The sequence below is a fragment of the Camelus dromedarius genome, chromosome 22 (genome assembly GCF_036321535.1).
Source record: "Camelus dromedarius isolate mCamDro1 chromosome 22, mCamDro1.pat, whole genome shotgun sequence".
Lineage (NCBI taxonomy): Eukaryota > Metazoa > Chordata > Mammalia > Artiodactyla > Camelidae > Camelus > Camelus dromedarius.
The window spans coordinates 35686907-35700058 of NC_087457.1; the positions used below are offsets into that span (position 1 = coordinate 35686907).

The 13152-nt window shown below is 52.5% G+C and overlaps 1 protein-coding gene across 1 annotated transcript in view; it reads left to right on the forward strand.

The window, feature by feature from the left end:
* The window catches only part of ERICH1 (glutamate rich 1), a 68833-nt gene extending 61734 nt beyond the window's left edge, over positions 1 to 7099 (forward strand). The window contains exons 12-14 of the mRNA XM_064477627.1: positions 108 to 2230; positions 2876 to 3041; positions 6718 to 7099. The gene's annotated coding sequence lies outside the window, so the exon portion shown is untranslated. The remainder of the gene's footprint in view (positions 1 to 107; positions 2231 to 2875; positions 3042 to 6717) is intronic.
* Positions 7100 to 13152: the final 6053 nt, after the last annotated feature.

Sequence of the window (13152 nt, forward strand, 5' to 3'; positions counted from 1 at the left end):
TGGGCTCAGCGGAGGCCGTGACCCAGCAGGCATGTCTGAGTCACGCTGCATAGCCGTGGATGAATGGCCTGCAGTCTGGCGCCAGCCTGAGTTGTTCCGTTAACCAGGTGGGTCCCCAAGGCAGCAGACGAGCTTTACTCCATGTTCGACCCCGTCCTCTGGACAGGCTGGGTGTGCGAAGCACCCACTGGACCGACCGTGTCTGAGCCACAGAGTCGTCGGAAGGGGTCCCTTGTGGAGGTGAGTGTGGAATAACACACTTGTGCGTAAGTAAGACCTAACGGCAGGCACGCCGTGGGCTCGTTGCTAGATACTCACCTGCGGTCTCTGTGACTTAAAAGAACCATTTTCGGACCCTGAATTCTTTCTAGGGACGTTCTTAGTAGATGAATTAGAGCGAGCACATCCTTGTGGACGTGGGTCGGCTTGGACCCTGAGGGGCAGGTGTCCGCACGTTGGAATCTGTCTGCACAGTGTGTCCACCACCGGCCAAGTGGCGTGAGTTTTCAGTCTCCACACCCCTCCTGGCACGCACTCGCCGGGAGGAGCAAGGCCGGCCGCACCAGCTCTCTGTTCTCTTTTGACTAGGGTTTGCTATGGCAGACACAGACTGGCTGCACATTTCTGTGCACCAGCCCCGCCCTCCTGCTCTGGACAGCAGGGCAGCTGCAAGTCTCGTCCTCGGTCATTTAATAAAAAAGAAAGAAGCTTGAAAGGGCTGTTGTGCCAAGACCAGGGAGGACCGAAGAGTGAGACAGCCCCTCCCCTGGGGTTCCAAGGAGGTACTCACAGAGGCCAGAGGGAGAGACGGGTGAGGGTGTGTCTGTCTGACCATCCGTCTGTCCTTTCTGATGGGGTGCGGCACCACCAGAGAGCCTCATGGAAGAGGGGCACTGAGACCAGCCTAGAACGGCTGTGGGGCCCCTCGCAGGAGCAGGAACACGGGAAGGCGTCCCCACGAGTCAACAGATGCTGCTAGCAAAGGCAGCGGACGTCTCCCGACAGTATCAAAAGAAGCTCTGACGCGACACCCTCCCCACAATTAATCAGACAATATTACTAAATTATAATTTGAATGATCTTTGCAAAAAGGTCTTGTAGATGTGGGACGAGAAGGACATTTCAGGAGATGCTTTGGGATGCAAGCTATTAACCTTTACCAAGCTAATTAAAGCCACCAGAGTTACCGTTGTCTGGAAGTGCGGCTGTGCTTCGCCTCCTTTTCCCCCAAGATCACCACATACGGAGACTTGGGGATTTCTTCTTTCTTTAATTTTGAAAATGAGGCCTGTCAACCCTGTTGTGTTTACCCACCAAGGGCGTCCCGGACAGCCAGGTCTTCTCAACACTTGAGATCAGCCCTCCCAGCGCCACTGACTGCGAACAGATTTAGACCTTGCTGGGGACCGTCTTCTTCACAAGAATTAATTCGAGGAAATTTGAAAATGAACTCTTGTGACTCAGGCTCGCTTGGCTTGCCCACCAATTTCCATCAGTGTGTCTATGTAAATGTAAACTACAGACTGGAGCAAATGTTCAGTCCTCCGCCTCCACTTGTCCAAGGTGAAGACCCACGGGCCACACCCAGAAAGGAGAAGCCGGGGGCCTGGGAGGAGAGGGGGGACAGGAAGTGGGCAGATCCAAGTGTGGCAGGGAAGTGCACGGAATATCCCTGGAGGCACATGTTTGAAGGCGTGGTTGAAACAAAACTGGGATTTTTAAGAAAAGTGAAAACAACACAATTTCCGGAACTTTAAGATGTGGGCTGTTTTGAACTTCTGTTGGCTTTTGGCAAAATCGAATTGCAGCAGCTTCAGTCCCAGCTGCACCCGAAGCGAAGACAGTCCCAGGGAGCCAGCAGCCAGAACGGAGGAGGGGCCATCGGGCACCTGCTGGGCAGCCTGCCGGCCTCACCCTGTGGCTTCAGGGCGCAGGGGATGCGATGAAAGACGGAGCGAGCTGCCGGGGCTGGGAGTGAGGCCGCAGAGCCGCGGTTTGATCTGCTCACGCTCACGAAAGGAGGGTGACTCTCCTATCAAAAAACCCCATTCACGCTTGTTTCCTGGGCAATTTTTCAGGATCGCTAGCCAGAAACGTTACGTAAAGAAGCTTGCACATACCTAGCACTTCCACATGCGTTACTTCCGGGGATTACACGGGAGGAGGAAGAATCACCCCCACCCGGGCCTGGCCCTGCAGGGTCTCTGCCTGGTGCTGGCGCCACACGAGGGTGAGTGTCCCGCAGAGCCCACCGCCCAGGGGCCTCCAGGCCACCAGCTGGGCCTGTGTGTTGGCGGCTCCTGAGAGGACCTGGGAGTGAAAAGTTCAGCCACAACATAAAGATTCATGTTTTTGGTTTAAGAACGAGCACCTGCTGCCATTTCCTGAGTGCCCCCCACCCCGCCGCCTCCATGTGCAGCTCCTCGTTCCCTGGTGCTTGTCTCCCAGCTCTGCCACTTCCTCCTTGCCCAGGGCAGGATTGCAGCCTCTCCGTCTCCTCCCTGTGGCCTGGGCAGCAGCGGTGGCTTAGTCTCAGGGGAGAGCCCTGTCCTACGAAGCTTGGGCACAGAGGACACGCTCCTCAGACAAGAGTTGCCACATTCGAGCCCTTGAGACTCTCAACTGGACATGTAGGGTTAATAGGAAATTTCATTAAGGTCGGACAGACAAGGAATTCAAGCACAGGGTTATTCCTGATTCCAGAGCCCTGGCCACTCTTGCTGCAGCCTGTCCAGCTGGTGGCTAGCTCCCCTCGAATGACAGACAGGTTGTGTGATACCTCGTGTGGGCCCAAAGCTCTAGTCCAGAGGCTCTGAATTAAATTCTCAGTGTAAAATTGCTTTTCAAACCACCGCTTCCTGTATCTCTGTTTCAGTTCTTCTAGGAAGCTATTTCACCCAATACTGTAGACTGGAATTTTCAAGCTGGAAAGAGTGAGCAACGTGACCAGCGGAAACAGGCAGGGACAGAGCTCCTGGCCAGGGTCCTGTCACGAGACACGGGGCCCAGGAGGAAAGTGAGTCGCCCACGAGCCCCTGGCGGTGAGTACAGAGGGGCTCGGCCTGTGTTGCATCCTGAACACGGAGCAGCGACATGTGCCACGTACGTAACGTGGAGCAGTGACGTGAAGAGAAGCGTCAGCCCAAGGACAGTGTCCAGGCCTCTGGGGTGGGAGCGCAGGAGCAGCATTCCCAGGGAGGCGCGGAGCAGGTTTGCTGCGTGGTTTCCTCTGGTGCCAGTCGGGCCAGGGCTGGGCCCGGGTGCAGGAGACAGCTTGTCCAGCCTGGAGGTGGAAGTGTGAAGGCTTGGGGTTGGGGTCTTCCTTGCCTCTGCTGCTCCCGAGTCAGCTCTTCAGCTCAGAGTAAATTGATACGAAGAGGACCTTGGGGCGACACGCACTGGCTTCCTTCAGCCCCGAGCCTGGCGGTGACCCTCACAGCTGCCCCTCGACCTCTGTGGGGGGAAAGAACCCAGGCCAGGCCGCGGGGATGAACCAACAAGCTGGGGCTCAGAGGGGCCCCGGAAGCTGCCAGGTTGGGGCCGGTCGGCAGCTGGAATGGCCAGGCACGTGTCCCCCACAGGGCAGGGGTTTGCCTGCGAGGAGCCGGGGTCCTCAACTGACTGTGAGCACACACTGAATCCACCTGTGAGGCTTGGAGACGTGGCTCACCATCACAAAGCCCTTTCCTGTAAAATCAGTCCAGGCTGTGAGCTGAATCCCTCTCTTGGGACCAGTGTCGTGGTTGAGGGAACCTGTCCACTGGAAGAGAGCAGATTGGTAGAGGGCCTGTGAGCTGCTCTGAGACGCCATCCCCGCCGTGTGTGCGCTTTGGAAGTGGTTCACACGGGTGGTGTGATAGCCGGCTGGGGGTTGTCTGGTCGGCTCCTGGGTAGGCGTGAGGTCAGGGGACCTCAGTCATCCAGGGAAGAGTTCCTTGGAGGTGATCCCCAGCCCCTGTCAAGTCCGGGCCGAATCTCAGTCCCTGGACCGGACCCTGGGCTCCTGCAGTGTTGTGGCAGAAACACACAGTTAATCTTCATCCCCAGCTCCTGGCTGGAGCTCCCCAGTCCTCCGCGGTTTCCGGAGAGAGGAACGTGCCAGAGCGTCTCTCCTCCTGGTGTGTGGTCTTTGTCGGGCCCGGTGTCAGCTGTGGGCTTGTCACTTGCGGTCTGTACTACGTTCAGGTGCGCTCCTTCTACTCCCAGCTTGTGGTTTTTGTCTTGAAAGGATGTTCAGCTTTGGCCAATGCTTTTTCTGCATCTACTGAGGTGATCGTTGGGCCTTTATCTTTCACTTCATGAATATGATGCATCAGAATCGCTGAACCACTTTGCCTCCCAGGCGTAAATCCTATTTGATCATCACGCAAAACCCTTCCAGTGTGCTGCTGACTTTGCTTTGCTGGTATTTTATTGAGAATTTTACGTCGAGGTTCATCAGGGACACTGGCTTGTGGTCTTTTCTTACAGTGTCCTCATCTGGCCTTTGTAACTGGGTAATGCTGGCCTCGTACATTGAGTTTGGGAGTATTTCCTCCTCTTTGGTTTTAGAAAGGATTGAGAAGGATTGGCCCTCAGAGACCAGCCTGTAGGTTGAGTCTGCGAGGGACAGTCTGCGCTGGGCTGGACCGGGAGCCTGGGTCCACGGGAGCGGGCCTGGAGTGTCCACCTGTGGGGCCGGCCTGGGCCTGGGCCTGAGCCCCGTGGGAGCTGCCATTGCTAGGGTGAATGGGGCCTGGGTTCACTGGAGTCTGCTGGCTGCCCGGTGTCACAGGGTCATGTGCACTGGGGGTCTAACACCACCAGGCTGGGCTGAGCCTGGGTTCACGGGAGCCTACTGGGTGCCACCGGGGGTCATGGGGTCAGCCTGCTGGGTGGGCTCGTGCTGGGGTTCCCAAAGAAACCAGGCGCACAGTTCACTCTCCTCTGCCGCGGGGAGAGGGTCTCCCTCTGCACAGGGCACCCGTGAGGGGGTGGGGGGGGTGGGCGTGGTGTGAGTCCATCTCCCACCCTCCTCAGTGGTCCCTTCCCTCATCTTTGGAGAAATGTCTATGCAATTTTTGCTCGTTTTAAAATCAGGTTGGTTGTAGTTTTGTTGAGTTTTAGGAGTTCTCTATATTCTGAATATTAATCACTCAAAAGGTACATGATTTGCAAATATTTTTCCCATTCTGTGGGTTTTTTTTTACTCTACTGACAGTGCCTTTTGATGCACAAAATTGTTTAATTTTCATGAAGTTCAATTTGTCTGTTTTTTTAATTGTTACTTGTACCTTTAGTGTCATATCCAAGAAGTCACTGTCAAATCCAGTGTCCTGAGGCTCTTGCCGTCTGCTCCCTTCTGAGTTTTAAGCATTTAGGTCCTTGGCTCATGTTAAGCTAATTTTGTAGCTGGTGTGAGCTGAAGGTCCAACCTCATTCTCTTGCATGAGGGTGTCCGGTTTCCCAGCACCATTTGTTGAAAAGAGTGTCCTTTCCCCATGGAATGAATGGTCTTGGCACCCTTGTGGAAAACCGTTTGACCTCATGTGTGAGGGGCACTCCTGGGCTCTCTGTCCTCACCCACTGGTCTACGTGTCCTTTATGCCAGAACCACGCGTTTATTTCTGCAGCTTTGTGATGAGTTTGAAATCAGGCAGTGTCATGCCTTCACCTTTGTTCATTTCAAGATTGTTTGGCCATTTGAGGCCCTTGAGATTCCATCTGAATGTTTGGATGGGATTTCCTGTTTCTGCAAAATGTCATTGGGATTTTGGCAAAGAGTTAGCCAGCATTTCCAGCATGTCTTCTTCTCAACGCGATGCTTGTGAGACGTACCCATAGGGCGTGTGTAGGTCACTCACCTTAGTGCAGTGTGATACTATGTCGTGTAAACATGTCGTCCCTTACTTATCCACACAGTGCTGCACAGACATTCCTCGCTGTGTCTCCTTGTGTTGCACATGAGAGTTTTTCTAAAGTATAAACCTCAGGATGGAATTACGAGGCCACAGTCTGTGCACAGCTTTGTCTGTACGAGGTGGCCTCAAACTGGCCTCAGCTGGCCTCCATCCCCACTTGCACACCGAGCAGGCCTGGCTGCCCTCCGTCCCTCCACCATGTCTCAGGCTTCCTGTCCCCACCACAGGAACACACGGAGCTGGGTAACCCTCTGTGGAGGTGTTGGCCTGTGCACTGCAGACATTGAGCCCCATCCCTGGCCTCCCCCTACCACATCCCAGTAGTACCCCTTGTTGTGAGACCAAAATGACTCCAGACACAGCCAAACATCCCCCACGGGCAAAGTGCCCTGGCTCTAGCACCCTGATGTGCTTAATTTTTGTCAGCTTCATGTAAATGGCCTCGTTATCTCCACCTGCGTCCCCAGGCACCAGGGAGGAGGAGTGTCCTTTCAGGACTTTTGGCCATCGTATTCCTCTTTCGTGAGTTTTCTGTTTATAACTTTTGCCCATTTTTCTATTGAGTTGTTTGGTTTGTTCTTATCAATTTATATATTCTTTAAGCATTTTCTATACTTATCTAATGGTGGGAAATAGAAAGCATATCGAATTAATAAAACCCCACACATTTTTAGAATAGATTTGGCCTCTAAGACCCTGGACTGTTTGCTCTTCGCTTTGTTTTAGACGTAAGTAAGAGGAGACGATGTTTGGAGGTTTTCCTCTGGCTTGGCATCATGATTCCAATGCACAGAACGTGACAGTCTGCCTTTTCCAGGTAAAATACTAAGACCCAGAGAAGAGAGCCTGGCTACCTGGCAGCCATGTGGCCATTTTGTCCCCAGGACCTTTGGATGCCCAGGCCAGCAAACCCGCGATGATGTTTGAACTCTCCTGCCCTCAGAGAATACCAGGCAGCAATGGGCAAAGTGACTCTGAACCATCACCACTAAGGAACCTCCTCCTCAAGATCCGCTATGTGATGTGTAAAATATGTATTATTACCAGAGGCTGTCTTTTCTGGAGGAAAAGCCCTCAGTAACCCTTTCCTACCGAGCTCTTATTTGTGTTTTGGGTTTGTAGCCTAATTAACCCTAGAATGGATGTTCGTTCACACAACTAACACACAGAACAAAAGGAAATAAAGTGAGAGAACACCAGCTTCTGCCTCGTGAGCACCTGCCCTGCACAGGCTGGTCTCGTCCTGAATTAGGTCATGATCCCCCGGGGCACCGAACAGCCGGCCTCTGGAATTGGGGCAAAGCACTTTACTTTCCCACTAAAAGCATTAGAACCAAGTGTGTTTAGCTGTTTTGCATATTTATGTGAAAGGAACTGAAAGAAGGAATTCTCGGGAAAAGGCAGAGATTTCCCCAGTTCACGCGATACCCTAGCGAGATGCAGCTCTGACCTCGGAGAGTCCCGGAACCTGAGCAGGGGCCCCACGGAGGCTGGGACTGGGATCCACTCACGCTGCTCCCAAACCAGCAGAGTTAGAAGCCACTTGGAAAAATAACTTCGGGAAATGGTTCATGAGCACTCAGAGGCCCGTGGCAGGAAGCAGAAGCTGGGAACAGGTGAGTGACGCAGTCAGCAGCCCCAGCTGGTCCCCCAACAGCCCAGGACCCAGCAGTCCTGTGCCTGTACCCGCTGATTGCTGAGCCAAACAGGCCTCAGGCACCGGTTCATTGTGTCCTTGGTCCTGAGTCTCCCTTCCTCACGGAACTGGCATGGTTCCATCTGGGGAGGGGCAGGATGGTAAGTTTCCAGCTGGAGGAAGTGCAGTTATCACTAAATTCTGATGCCCACATTCCCCAGGCAAAACATTCTAGAAGAAAGAGAGGGAGACAGAGAAGCAGCAACTGAAGAGGGCTCCATTCTGTGCACACAGGGATCGCTGCCTGGGAACAGTAACATCCAGAGAGTCGCACTGCAAAGAACCAGAGTGCAGGGGACCTCTCAGGCCCGCTGTTTCCTTTTCTAAAGGGGGCTGAGCTCACCTTGCAGCCCCTCCCTCAGCTCCCACTTCCTGAATGAACACTGGTTTCAGCCCAGTCTGGGGTCTCAGGGTCTGTGAAAAATAGCTGATCTCTAGCAACTTGAGACAAGATAAGAGATTTAGGGAAAGAGTTTAGAGAAAGCTCAGCAATCTATTATCTGAAGGAAAAGGGCACTTTCACAGAAGAAGACAGCAGAGATGAATGAGTATGTTAAAGCTCAATAGTTCATTGTCCATTTGGCACCCCGGCAAAGATTGATTTCTTTTGTTTTCAATTAGGAACAGCTTCTGCACCCCCAGATGTTTCTCTTTTACCTCGACAGGTAAATTTTACCTCCAAAAGGTCCAACGTTGTTTTTCTGCTTCCTTTTCTCCTGCAAAAATCAAGACCCTTTCTGTGTCCTTGTTGCACTTTATGTTCATCTTCCCTAATCACAGTCAGCATATGGTTGAGACAAAGGGATATTCCCCCCTTCTTCTTGGGCGAGGCATCCTGTCACAGGAAAGTAATTCCTGCCTGTTTTGAAGGCTGTGGGCACCACTTTGAAATGATGGTTAATCACTGAGCTCACCATTTGGAATCGCAGTTAGAGTATCTGCAGTTTCGGAACTGGGGGTGCACCTGCCCAGAGACGGACCTGTGGCAGCACTGCCCTCTGTGGGGTGGATGGACCTCAGTGTTGTTTAACCTAAGGGACTGGATCACCCACAAAACGACCCAGGAAAATGAAAGCAGACATGAGAGAGAGGAGAAGGGGAGGGAGATGGCGCGTGAGCTGCCTGCTCTGATCAGAAATGGCTTTAAGATGACGTCTAAGCGGTGCCAGCCACGTGGTCGCCTGCTCCGTGCTGCGCTTCCTGTGAGTCGGCTGAGCCATTTTCTCCAGGACATTAATAGGACTTTCCTGATGATTTTTTAAATCTAGGAAATACTAACTCCCTCTTAAAGCTCTTTGTAGAACAGCATCCTTTCTACCCACTTGTATCTCTCCAATGGGAAGGGAAAATGTATGATCTGTAAACCTACGGGAGTGCCTGCAGACAAGGACATGCCAGCATCTCAGTCCACCGGGGAGATGGGAGTATGAATGTTACTTTGAAGGAACTCATACCCACATTAGACCCCCCCCACGTGGGGTTGGAAAGTGGGAATCACGTGGTCCCTGCTGTCACACGAAGTGTGTGTGTGGGCTGCAGCCCCGTCAGTTCAAGAGCCAGTTTTTAAGGGTTACATTCTTAACACATATAGTTGGGATATGTTCCAAGGGCCCCGTGGATGCCGGAAACCGCCTCAGGTGGTACTGAACCCTCTACACACCATGTTTTCTCCTGTCCCAGTATCCCTGTGATAGAATTTAATTTATAAACTAGGCACAGCATGCTGAGTTGCCAGCATCACTCTCTTGAGCTTTGGGGTCCTTACCAAGTAAAATAAGGGTCACTTGAACACCGGACTGTGACACCTTGGCAGTCGACCTGGTAACCAAGACAGCTACTGAGTGACTGATGGGCGGAACGTGCTGGGCGAGGAACGATCCACGTCCCAGTGGGATGGAGCAAGATGTCATCACCGTACTCAGTGCACAACTTAAAACTCATGAATTGCTTATTTCTGGAATTTTCCATTTGATATTTTCAGATCACAGTTTACTATAGGTAACTCAAGTCACAGAAAGTGAAACCATGGTGGGGGGTGGCTACTGTATTTATACAAACAATGGCCAGACATATAAAGAGTAGAAATCTGACCACAACCTGCAGCAACCAGCCCAAGGAACCAGCTGCTCCTCTGCGGTCACCAGCCCAGAAACCAACCCATCACGTGCAGTCACCAGTCCAGGGAGCCAGACTGGAGGTTGGACGTGTACGAAGTCAGGCTCTGTCTCCAACAACCAGTCCAAGGAGCCCAGCCACAACCCATGACAGTTGACCAAACAGCCACGACTAGATCATAGCCGACAGCTGCCCTGGTTCTGTCCCCAGGCCCACCTGAGGACCCGCCAAACACACTCCCTAACCAGCCCTGAGGAAGCCCTGTCTAGCTGGTCCATTGCGATCCCCCACCCTTAGCCTCCATCCGGGCTGCCTCGAAATGCTGGACCCTCCCCACCTTCCAGAGAACCTCCCCTCTGCCCTGCCTACCTTGGAGCCTCTGCCAAACACTGGTGACGACGGCGGCCCCATCCGCAGCGGGCTGTGTGTGCACGGCCTCTGCCTGCTCTCGTGTGGATGGTTTTCATCTATTTCCACAAGACTGAGAATATGCTGGCTTCTCTTGGTGTCCTGACATCGCAGTCCCTAGGCACTGGTATAGATCTTTTAGTTTTCCCTCCTCAAAGTGTCAATAATCTAATATCTAGGGATGCATTGATCTGACTAGCAAATACTTTCCCAAGGCACTACATACATCTTTGAAGAAAGCCCCTTAATCAACCCAGAGAAACTCTGGGCAGCTTGTAGAATTTTCATTATTTGAGGCCCAACTTCAAATACTGCAGCAACACACCATCAGATTACTCAGGATGGAAAGGGCACAGCTGCATTTGCCTCAACTCCCCCTGCACGCAACGTATTTCAGATGTGGCACATAGTTTCCTCTGTTCCTGGACCTGCTCATCTCAACCAAAAGACATTCATCCAGTTTGCAGCATGAATACACGTCTTTAAGACCTGTCTTTTCTAAAGCCCTTCTTACCAGTATAATTACTGTCTGTCTGTGTCAGCCGGGCATTCCTTCCACAAGGGAGTTCTGCGTCCCACCCATGAGTGCCATGTCCTCAATGAGTTCCACACCCTGGATTTTGCAGGAGAATCTCTTTTTTAATGAACAGGACCCTTCAGAAAGATGTAGAGACGTGAGGGGTAGAATTGCTTTGCGAGTTGATTCACTTAAATTTATTCAGTCAACTAATAGTTTCTAAGTACCTGTTCTGTGACGATTCTGAACTCAGTTCTAAGCACACATATGAGTCAGACAGTGTGCGCCGCCCCCTGGGGGGGGGGGTCTCGGTCCCGCTGGACACAGTCTTGGGACCACCGCCTGTGGTGAGGTCTGTGGTCAGGTTCTCCCAGCACAGAGAAGAACCTACCTCTCCCTGATTTCTCATGACTCACATGTTTATTTCATTCTTATGAAAACAGGGAAACACTGTGCAGAACAGAATCTTTTCCTCATTTCTCAGTATCTAGCACTTGCCCAGTACATGTTTGTTGAATGAATGAAAGAAGGACGGGATGGAGGCCGGCTGGAGGAGGCCAGCTGCGCCTCCGAGTCCCTCACTGTCTCTGCGGGGCTGACGGTGGAGCCTGAACAGTGGAGCAGGTGTGGAGACCACCACCGACCACTTGTCCCCGATGCTCTTCTTTAGCACGTCCGGAAAGAGGTGCCGTACTTCTGGCTGGAAGCCACCAGGGCCGACTGGACCTCTCCAGTGGAGCTGCTCCTGGTCCATGGGCAGCCTGACCCTGTGGGACCCTCACTAGAGATTTTTATGGTGTTTAGAGATTTGGCTGGGAACGTTCCTAGATAAATACAGATTTATATTCTTGAGAATTGTCAGTGTCATTGGAAAGTTCTAACTACATGACATTTGACGAAAAAAGTCAGGATGAAAAATTTGAATTGAGAGAATAATTTCTTAAAAAGACAGAGAAAAGAGTGACCAGGAAAATTCTTACACATTTAAACAGGGATTTGGAGTGAGGTTCCCCAAATGCAGTGGTTGCCTGAGCGTTAGTTCCCTATTGCCTCTGACAAGTCACCGCGGACCATGGTTTACGAAGACACAAGCCATCTTACATTCCTGGAAGTCGGAGGTCTGGAGGGGGTTCTCGCTGGCCAGACATCCAGGTGTTGGCCAGGCTGTGCTCCCTCAGGAGGTCGGGGGAGCCTGTCCATGCCTTTTCCAGCTTCCAGAGGCCACTGCCCAAGGGCTCCAGCCCACCTGTGCTCAGTGGTGGGGCTGAGTGCTTCTCGGTTGGCCCTCCCTCTGGTTTAAGGAGCCTTGTGATCACACTGGGCCCACCCAGGTCCTCCAGGTGATCTGTCCCTTCTAAGGTCAGCTGTTAACAAACGCAAACTCATCTGCCACCTGAATTCTCCTTTGACCGAACGTATTGGTAGGTTCTGGAGATTAGGGTGTGGGCATCTTTGGGGGCCTACACACAGGAAGTGGTGAGACTCAACATTAATTTTACTTTAGTTTGGTTTTTTCCCAGTGTTGTTTAGCTTCTTTTTAAAAATAAACATATATAGTTTTTAGAATAAAGACATTTGTTTTAATTTTCTCTTAATTTTTTGGAAAAATCTTCCTATGAACTGAATGACAATGTCTGCGTCACACTCACTCTGCGGGTGTGCCCATCTAGGGCCTCCACGAGTGGTGCTCAGGGGGAAGAACCTCCTCCCGTGTGTAGGTCAGCCTGGTCCCTGCAGCGAGACTTCTGGAGAGGGATGTGGGTGTCAGGTCCCAACCTGCCCTCTCTCCCTGTCACCATGGAGCAGAACGGGGGCCCACAGCCTCTTTAGGGCACCCTGTCACTTTCACACCTGTTGTTAAGGGAAAGGTCTCCCTAAGCCCCAACCCTCAAGACAGCGTCCTTCTCATTGAGACACTGAAGTGGGTGTTGTGCGTCACAAGTGTTCGGTCTTGGGCCTGGGTGGGCCGGGCTGTAGGACCTATCTGAGAGGAGTCCCGGGGGTCAGACCTGGACTTGCACGGGTTTTAAACAAAACAAAGTGGGGCTGGGCAAGAGGAAGGGGGCAGTGAACTGTGGGACAGAGCCTGGGAAACAGACAGGAAATGGCTGGGAGGTTGGGGTCACGTCAGTGGTTTACCCAGATCCCTGTCGCATCGACCCCCGTCTCTGGAGATAAGAATGCTCTGCCCTTCCTGGTGCAGGGAGGGCACCTTCCTCATGGGAAGTTCATGCCCTGCTTCAGGCAGAAAGAGGAGGTCAGAGAACCTGTCCTGCACTGGCTGCTTCTCAGGTGCCTTGGCCCAGAGTGACCAGATGCCAACATGGGATGTTGAGGGGTGTCCTGCACCCTCCATGGACATCCCAGGGACCCAGCCTGGACATCACAGATGAGCATGTGAGCTGGGAGCAGTACTTGCATGTGGGGGCCGGGCTGGGACCCAACCTGCCCATCTGAAGGGGGCTGAGGAAGACAGTGGGAGCTGAGAAGGGGCGACCATGTGCCCTTCCTCTTGC